Consider the following 9,522-nt stretch of genomic DNA (forward strand, 5'->3'; position numbering starts at 1 on the left):
CCATTCTCTCTGTTCCTATTCAACGTTGTGGTAGATGCCCTGGCAGCCATCTTAGACAAAGCAAAAGTTGCGGGCCACATCAAAGGCATAGTTCCACATTTAGTAGGAGGGACCGGCTTGTCCCTCCTACAATATGCGGATGACACCATTACCATGGTGGAAGGATCGGCGAGCGACATCACGAACCTGAAGTTTCTCCTACTCCGCTTCCAGCAGATGTCTGGCCTTAGGATTAACTTCGATAAGAGCACAGTGATGGCACTGGGGTACTCCGACGCTGATCGACGGAGTATCGCAGACCGGCTCAATTGCCCGCTTGGGAGTTTCCCCACGACTTATCTGGGGATACCCATTAGTGACTCGAGGCTCATGGTGGCCGAGCTACGGCCCACAGTGGGCAAGCTCCAGCACCGCGTGGAGCCATGACAGGGGCGGTGGCTTTCTAAAGCCGCCTGAACGGTGCTGATCAACTCGTCCCTGTCCAGCCTGCTCCTATTCATAATGAGCTTCTACAGCCTGCCCGAGACTCTGCACCATGAGATTGCCAGGGTCCAGGGTTGCTTCTACTGGGCCGGTGAGGGAGACAAGCAGAAGTACCACATGGTACGATGTTCTGAGATTTGTAAGCCTCGCGATCAGGGCGGGCTTGGGATAATGTGCTCCAAGCGGATGAACATTGCCCTCCTAACTAGATGGCTTTGGTGGATTATGAACGACGAGGGTGGCTTTTGGCTTCGCATTATTCAGCAGAAATACCTACGAGGCCAACCCCTCGCCTTTTGCCAGCGGTCTGGTGGTTCCCAGTTCTGGCAATCTATCATACAGCTGCTTCCGGTCCTCCGCATTGGATCCTCGATTACGGTCGGATCTGGTACTGCCATGCTGTTTTGGTTCGATCGCTGGGCTGGGGATGCCCCCTTTGCGGCTCGTTTTCCTGACTTGTTCTCCATTGCGGTAGACCCGCGGATTTCTGTTGCGACGACCCTTATTGACTTAGGGCAACTTGCGTTCCGGTGTCATTTTGGACCGGCAGAGACTGCGGCTTGGAATGACCTGATCGCTTGCATTGCGCTACACGAGCCTGTGCTTGAAATGGGTGATGACCGCATCCGATGGCGTCTAGAGCCATCCGGGCTTTTCTCTGCCACATCGCTCTACAAGGCAATCGCCCCCACTCCGGGCCCTGAGGCGCTTACCGCCATATGGGAGATCCGGCTCCCCTTGAAAATTAGGATATTCCTGTGGCAATGGATTCGAGGCCGCCTTCCATCTGGGGTGGAAGTCCTGAAACGCAACGGCCCCGGCGATGGGCGTTGCCCGCTCTGCGGGCCTGAAGAGGATTCGAACCATATCTTCTTCACCTGCTTGTCCGCGCAGTTCCTCTGGAGCTGTTTCCCGAGATTGTTGGTGGTAGTTGGGACCATAACAACTTCCCCGATCTTTTCGCCGAACTCCAGGCACTGCCACCTTCGTCCCGCCACATCAGATGGCTGACTATCGGTGTGCTTGCCTGGACGCTGTGGACTATTAGGAATAATCTTGTGATTCAGTGTATACCTCTTCGACGCACTACTGATGCTTTGTTCAAATGGTCTGGTTACTTGCAGCTTTGGCGGCCGCTTAGTCGGCCCAGGGAGAGAGACGCCATCACCTCCATCATCACCCAGCTTCGCGCGATGGCTCTCCGCATGGCACCGCCGCTTCCCCCACCATCACCTGAGCCAGATTAGCTCTTCTCTGTCTTTGACGCCGCCGCCGGGTGTTGTTTGTGCCACCCTTATGGTGTTTGGGCTTGTTGTGCTGTGCCCACAGCGGATTCTGTGGAGTGTGAGTTGTTTATGAGTTTGTGTTGGACCTTGGTGTGGTGGCGTTGTGTGTGTGTGTGTGTCGGATGATACCTTGTTGACTTTGTGCTTGGTGGTTGCTTTATTTATAAAGCGGGGTGAAAGCCTTTTTCGGTAAAAACTGATCGAAGATCAAGAAAAATACTCTAGGACAGCCAATAAACAGATTGGTAGACGAACCCTAGGTACGGGTGGCGCGGTCCCCGGTGGAGATTGGGTTGACCTCTCCGGGGACGGCACGGTGAGGAAGCTGCGGCGGCTAGGGTTCAGGATCAGGGTTAGTCTGATACCATGCAAGAGGACTAGAGAGGAGATTGGTGGAATCGATGATGTATTGCTTGAGCCTCATAGGCCTATATATAGGAGTACATGACTCTTCTGGAGTACAAGACAAGCCAGAATAAATCATAATCTATCATATATTTCCTAACTAATAACGACAGAGGCAAGGCTGTCGCTGACGTTCAGAGTTAGTATAGTAATGATCTCTCATGTAGCCTTGTGAGAAGATTCACGTTGGTCGACTTTCGCGAGATAACGTAAAAAATTGCAAAGGTCAAGAGGTATGTTGTGGACATTCTTGACCATTAGGGCATCTCCAACACCAACCCTCAAACCTCCTGCATTCGTTTGAACCATGTTGTCCGGACAGCGAAAGCCATCCAACGCGGGCATGTATCGGTCTGCGGCGCGGTCCGCACGCGTTTTCTTACGCAAACCAGAGACAAACGTGGTGGGGCTTTGGGGAAGTCCGGACCGATCCCACGCCCGCTTTTGACCGTCCTGGTCCACCGAAAATACCTCCTCCCTCCAGCTCGCGCTTCCTACCTAAAACAGTCAGCGCTGATCCAGAACTTTAGTGCCCGCCTTCATGCCTGGCCAGAGCGGATGCGACCGCTCACTGGTGTTGGCATTGAAGCGACGCACTGGCTGAGAGAGCGCCGGCCACTGCGTGTAAAAACGACACGACGGTTGCCCGTCCGTCCGTCTGCCTCCCACATTGATGGCACGCGGTTGCCGAGGTGTCTCCTCCGGTGCCACCTGTCTGTCCCTCTACCACCTGCCATTGCTATATAAGCCGCTGCCCCAACCATAGCCGCATTCATCCGCCTCTGATCCCTCTCTACACCACTCCCACCATGGACTCCCCTGCCAAAACTCTTTGGGACGGGCTGACGCCGGACCAAAAGAAGGAGATGACCTCCACTGTTGTCGGCTGACAGGCCGGCAGGCAGCCGGAGGATGACGGCGTCCTAATGAAGGACATGGCAGGCGATGACAAGCCGGCGCCACCATCCTCCTCCTCTGTGCCACCCTCCCTGGTGCATTGCACCATGACCATCGGCGAAGCTCGTTCCCATTACATGGATATGGTGCGGGAGGAGTGGAAGGAGTAGTTCCGGGAGGCGCAGGCCGACGCCGCCTACAACGACAACCTCCTTCGGGAGCATTTGCGGGCAAAGGAGCAGCTCATCGCCGGCAGGGCGGGCGCGCCGAACGCGGGCATGGCAGAGCAGGAGGCGTTGCTCGAGTCCTACCGTTCCGCCTGCGAGATCCGCCTCGCCCGCTGGTGGTACCGCCAGCAGGTGGAGGAGGTGGCAACCACCGGCAAGGAGTGCGACGAGGAGGCGGGCGAGGCGGTGTTCGCCAAAAAACCGATGATGAGGACATCGCCGAAGCCGCGCCCCACCGCCACGACCATGAAGCTAGCATGTCCGCGTGCGCCGCCGACAGCGAGGAAGAGTAGTGCACGATAGGTCGCCGCCGCTCTAGTCCCAGGAAGGCCACCGCTCCTTCCCTCCCATCGACGCCAAGCTTGGTGGGCTGAGCATCATCGGCCGATTAGTCGCTTGGTGGTGACGTGGAGGCAGACAACTTTAGTTCCCGGGGATCCGGAGGCGAAGGTTACAGATGCGGAGCTGGAGAGCGCCGAGTTGAAGTTGGAAAAGGAAAAGCTTCTATTATCGGGGCTCATGGTCGGATAGGGGATCGGGCGCCGGCGACCAATTAGATTAGGTATTAATTATACCTTCAGAGCCGGACTAGCACCGTAGTTGATGTAAATGTAATGAAATTTATCATGCTTATATGAAATATGTCGTGTTTATATGAAATTCGGCCGTGTTTGCACAAATTTCGTCGATTGGTTTGAACTGTTGTCAAAATGTATGCAGCTACGGTTGGATGGCGGTCTCCTGTATCCATGTCCGCAGACTGGCCCCCTATCAACAGACGGATGCAGAAGAAAATTTGCGGGTTGTCGTTGGAGATGCCCTTATCCCTAGTGCAACCGGAAGTAGCTACGTCATCATCATATGACAATCATGGGCCTTCATCCCGTTGAACCTCTTTGTTTTGTTTTTTGTATCTAGATACCTGCGGATGATACCGTCGAGTCACTCAAAAACTTGAGCGAGCTCATTCTCGTCGAGGGTGAAGTAAACGCGGGAAGGGCAATAATTATCCTTGGTTTTCAAAACACTTTTGCTCTTGTCTGCTTCCTTAGCCTTGCCCTTGCATGTCTCCTTGTTTTTAGGGCCTCCGGTGTGAAGCTCGTCCTCATTACTGATGTCTTTCAAGTCTTGTCTCACCCTCAGCCCATCTTTACTCTTTTGTGGCATCTCGAAAAGTGTACCAAGCAAATTCTCGCAGACATTCTTTATAATATACTCCCTCTGTTCCTAAATATTTGTCTTTCTAGAGATTTCAACAAGTGACTACATACGGAACAAAATGAGTGAATCTATACTCTAAAATATGTCTATATACATCCCTATGTGGTGTCCATTTGAAATCTCTAAAAAGATTAAATATTTAGAAACGGAGGGAGTACATGACATCAAGGTAATGTGGTGTACAGAGGACTTCCCGGTACTCCAAGTCCCAAAAAATAGACTTCTTTTTGCATACTTTTAGCAACATCTTCTCCTTGACTCCCAAAAAATAGAGTTATTTTTCATACTTTTAGCAACATCTTCCCTTTCGCCTCTTTACTGGCTTAGGGCACTCTGTCCAATCCTTCAACAACTGATGATTTCTCCCCGGTGGAGCAGTGGTTCTGAGTGCGATAGGGTTGCTGGGCTGCGACACCACCTGCAGCAACGCAAGTGTGCCATATCCCCGATCCAGCCCAACTATGCATACAATTTCTTCAGTACCAATGAAGTCCAAAGTCCCTTGAAAATTAAGTCCGGATTGAATTTCGCAAGATTTCCAAGGGACAAAAGAATGCTATTTTGCCATTTCGGAATGAGCAATTCCATGAGGAACCATGGAGAAAGAGTTGGCCCTATAGGATTCCCATTGTATTGCTTATTACATATACACTGGTGCACAGGTAGATGTATCTTGTTCAGAATTGCACCATCAATAAGTAACAAGAAAAGGAAAATTTAACAAAACTGCAGCTCTCTACCTTAAGCCTACCAACTAGGAATAATCATACTCGAATATATAATAAAGCAAAGGAAATTAAGACAAAAGAGACTATGCAAGAAACTACCGAGGCCATCATCTTCACCTGTGTTTTTCTTTATACACCCCAGCATTTTGATGAGGAAGCACATGGATTAAATTTCGAGGAAAGCCAAATCTCACTTCAACTGCTCTAGTCGCTCTCTCTGACCTCGACAGGCTTCGCAGCAACAGATAAATCCCCAGCAGGGCCTTTCTTGCCCAGAGGGCTCACACTCTTGGCCTTGCCAAGCCGAACAGCCTGTGCAAAAGTCTTGGTGATATGACCCACCATGTCAGTGGGTACAGTCAAGGGCTTCTTGGGCTCAAGAAAGCTACAATTCTTGGCGATATGACCCACCAGGTCAGTTGGTACAGTCGACGGCTTCTTGGGCTCAGCAACAGTGGAGCTGGATATCTGTTGTTGCTGATACAGCCTTGCCTTATTCTCCAGCAGGGCTTTCTCACGTCCTCGTAAAAGTTAAAGTCATCGAGGATCGACGCATCCTCCTCATGGTCCTTGAAGATTTTCAGCATCTCCTGTCCTTGTTCCAGTTTCACCTACAATAAAACTCCAAAGTGTATTAGCGCCACACTAAATAGTCTAAGACAGAGCATTCCGATGTAAGTACTTACTGATATCAAATATTAGTACCTCCTACGAAACCATGTTAGGCTATATCATAATAATTTGATGGGTGATATCACTATGAAATAAATAGCGGTACTTCAAGGACAACAAATGTGCAAATCAAGTAACAAATGAAAAGCTATTCAAAAGCATTGTACCTCTTGTGTGTCCCGGCTGTTGGTTACCGGCTTGTGCTCATTGTTTTCAAGAATTATATGGCGGAAGAGATTATTTGGAACATCCTTCAGTATGTGCCAATTAACAGGGAACTGTCCAGTCCACTTATCTTGCTGCCAGTAGTCCACACTCTTCTCAAAATTCACTGGTCCAGTCATCTCCGCAACACCGCAGAACTGTGCGCTAGCGTTCACCTGCACATATTGGTCCACTTTTCAATTCTCAGCGAGGAATATAAATGCAAGCAAACAAACATGAGAGCCTGAGAAAGCACTAATTGAGAAACAGGATAAGGCCTTAATTACCGAAAACAACAGAAAAATGGGACAGTGTTCTTCCTTCTTTACTTCATGATAGGCCCCGTCTAGTTTCTTGTTTCCATTTGTGGTGCTAGCCCAAACACCATATTTGATGCTCTTGTGCACATTATCTTCGCTGTATGATTTTATGATAAAAAATCTAGCATTTTTGTACTCTGTAACAAAATCAGTCCTGTTGTATGACCCCTGGTCAAGTCCAGCAGAAGACTTCTCATCTTTACTGTTATCCTCTCGTTGCTTCTTAGGCCTGGTGGAACGTGGACCACGGCTTTGCTCATTGAGGAAATCAAGTGAACCAACAAAGCTGCATAACAAAGCATTACCCCTCCCTCTCCTGCGCTCTTTGTCAACTGGATTCAAACTTCTACCATTCAGGCCATAGCCAGGGAAAGGACTGCCATAATTAGTGGCATGTGGGAAACTCCCACGATGAGAGAACCTTCTTCCGTAAGAGTCACTAGGGGTTCCAAAACCATAGAAGGACTTCTGCTGAGGGGGCATCTGAAATTGGGAACAAACCGAAGTATTAGATCCTAGTAATAACGATATTTGATCTTGTCTCGTTATAATCAATAATAGTGTTCTTGTCAAATTATCATATGCATAAGCACAGAAAGAACAGGTCATCATCCTAAATAGCTAGTGTGTACGCCGCCATCCAGCACTGATGGCTGATTGCATTTGGAAGCAGGAATCGCCAGTGATCGCCGGTCAGCCATATGGTGGTGAATCCGTTCCACAGATTGAGCTGAATTGCAGCTAGACACATCTTTGGCAGTACCAGAGGCTAATTTATTACAGGATTTGGTCATGTTTTTGTGGTCATCGTGATATGGCAGATTGGAAGTGATTGTGTCAAACTCTTCAACAAAAATGTTTAGGTAAAAGGCTTTAAACTTTGAATTTTATGGTAAATGTGAGAAGCATGAATGAGAGAATTAGGGGTTAAAACGTCACGTTATTGTTAAAGTATATGTGGATTGCCCAACTTTCTCCATTGGTTTGGGGTTTTGGTTCTACTGGTTGTGGTGCACGAAACCTAATAAGGTCTTGGGTTCATGTCTCGGGTTTTCGCTATTTCGATAGAAAATTGATTAACACTTTCTCTCCATGATTAGGCCTTAAAAAAAGTTTCACACGTCAACCAATAGAACCAAAAGCCCAAAAACTGATGAAAGGTTGGGCAATCCACACATACTTCAACACCCCCTCTCAGTGTGCTGTGATAAGGCCTAAACTCGCTGCAAGAAGAAAAAAAGATAAGTTCTAAACGTGGACAGAAAGAGGGTAACCAATCAGATAGTAGGTTTGTCGTGTGTTGGGGGGTGCTTCTTACAAATAAGTGCAGATAGTTTTTTCTGATTTCTTAAGTATCTAAAGTGTTGTTATTATAAGTAACAAGACATAGCATGTGAAAAGAATACCATCCCAGAAGCCATAGGAAAGTTGCTTTGTCCGAATGCCCCTGAAACATCACCAAAAGGTTGAGGTGAAGTTGCAGGTGATAGAAACGAACCAGTTCCTTGTGACGATCTAAACCATTCTGCAAAATAGCATTTCAAGGAACAAAGTTATAGTCGCACCTAAGGATGGAACTTAAATTATCATATTTTAACAAAGGATGAGATAGGCAATAACCTGGTCTTGGTCCAAAAAGGAAGCTGTTTGGACTCAGAGTGTCAGCGATAAAAGCACTTTGTGTTGGGTCAATTGGCATCATTGTCTCACCCTGTGATACGGGAGTAGGAGAGCCTAAATATGGCATGTCAGGCTGTAATGGTTGCTGGTAGTAAGGAGCCGAGGAGAACTGCTGAGGAGAGTAGAGCTGACCATCTCCACTAACACCAGCCGGTACTGGTGTCGAGATAGGAGAATAATGAGCATAAGGGTCATAACCATAGCCACCATGGTACATCATGGAAGGTTCCTCGTTGTACATAACCTTCAAAAATGTCAAACTGAGAAAAGGAAGACATCACGGAAATTATTGACAACCAGAAAATCAACTTACCGCTGGACCCACTTCCAATCCATCAACACTCGTATAGGGAGGATATACATCGCATTCATTTGGAAGGTTCTCATATCCTGTACCTGCTCATATCATGTCACAGACCAAACATTATCATTCATCAACTCAAGAGAAAAGTTCTAAAATTTAGGAGACATTAAAATCCTGATGCTGACGCAGCGAAATTGGTCAATTCAAGGCTGAGATGCAGGCAGTGTTCCAGATGAGCTATCTTGGACTGCTCTCCTACTTCCTCGGCATCAAGGTGATCCAGGACGCCAGCGGTGTGACGATCGTCCAGTCCGCACAATAAGGGCAGGATGACGGGGTGCAACATCTTTCAGACGCCGATGGAGGCCCACCTGAAGCTGAGCAAGACGAGCGCTGAAGCACCAAAGGACGCCGAGTACCGAAGCATCTTCGGCAGCCTGTGATACCTTGTTCACACCCGACCTGACATCGCCTACGCTGTGGGCTATATGAGCAGCTTCATGGAAGCACCCACTGTCGAACACCTGGCAGCGGTCAAGCACATCCGCAAGTACGTAGCCGGGGCACGTGATCTCGGCTGCCATTCTCCTCCGGGACGCTCTGGTGAAGCATGCCGTTGCGGCTCTAGCAACGGCGACATGGCCGGGGACGCCGATGACCGCAAGAGCACGGCGGCAGCCCTGTTCTTCCTCGGCGACAGCCCCATCAGCCGAAAATCGCAGAAGCAGAAGGCGGTGGCCCTCTCTTCATGCGAAGCTGAGTACATCACAACCACGATGGCCGCCTGCAGGGGCATTTATCAGGCTCGTTTGCCCGCCGACATCACCGGCAAGGGGATCACTACACCAACTTTTCGGGTGGACAACAAGTCCGCCATTTCCCTCTGCAAAAACCCGGTGCTCCATGACGACAGCAAGCACATCAACTTCCGCTACCACTTCATCCGTCAGTGCGTAGGAGCAGAAAATCGCTGTCGAGTTCATCGGGACTGAGGAGCAGCTTGCTGATGTTCTGACAGAGCCCCTGGGCCGCATCAGGTTTCTCCAGTGGCATGACAAAGTCGGGATGATCAAAATAAGGTAGGTGTGACATGTT

General features: G+C 49.2%; 1 pseudogene; it reads right to left on the bottom strand.

Annotated features, from left to right (window-relative positions):
* Positions 1-5,037: 5,037 nt before the first annotated feature.
* The window catches only part of LOC119329620, an 8,282-nt pseudogene continuing 3,797 nt past the window's right edge, over positions 5,038-9,522 (bottom strand).

Source organism: Triticum dicoccoides, chromosome 7A, assembly GCF_002162155.2.
Source record: "Triticum dicoccoides isolate Atlit2015 ecotype Zavitan chromosome 7A, WEW_v2.0, whole genome shotgun sequence".
Lineage (NCBI taxonomy): Eukaryota > Viridiplantae > Streptophyta > Magnoliopsida > Poales > Poaceae > Triticum > Triticum dicoccoides.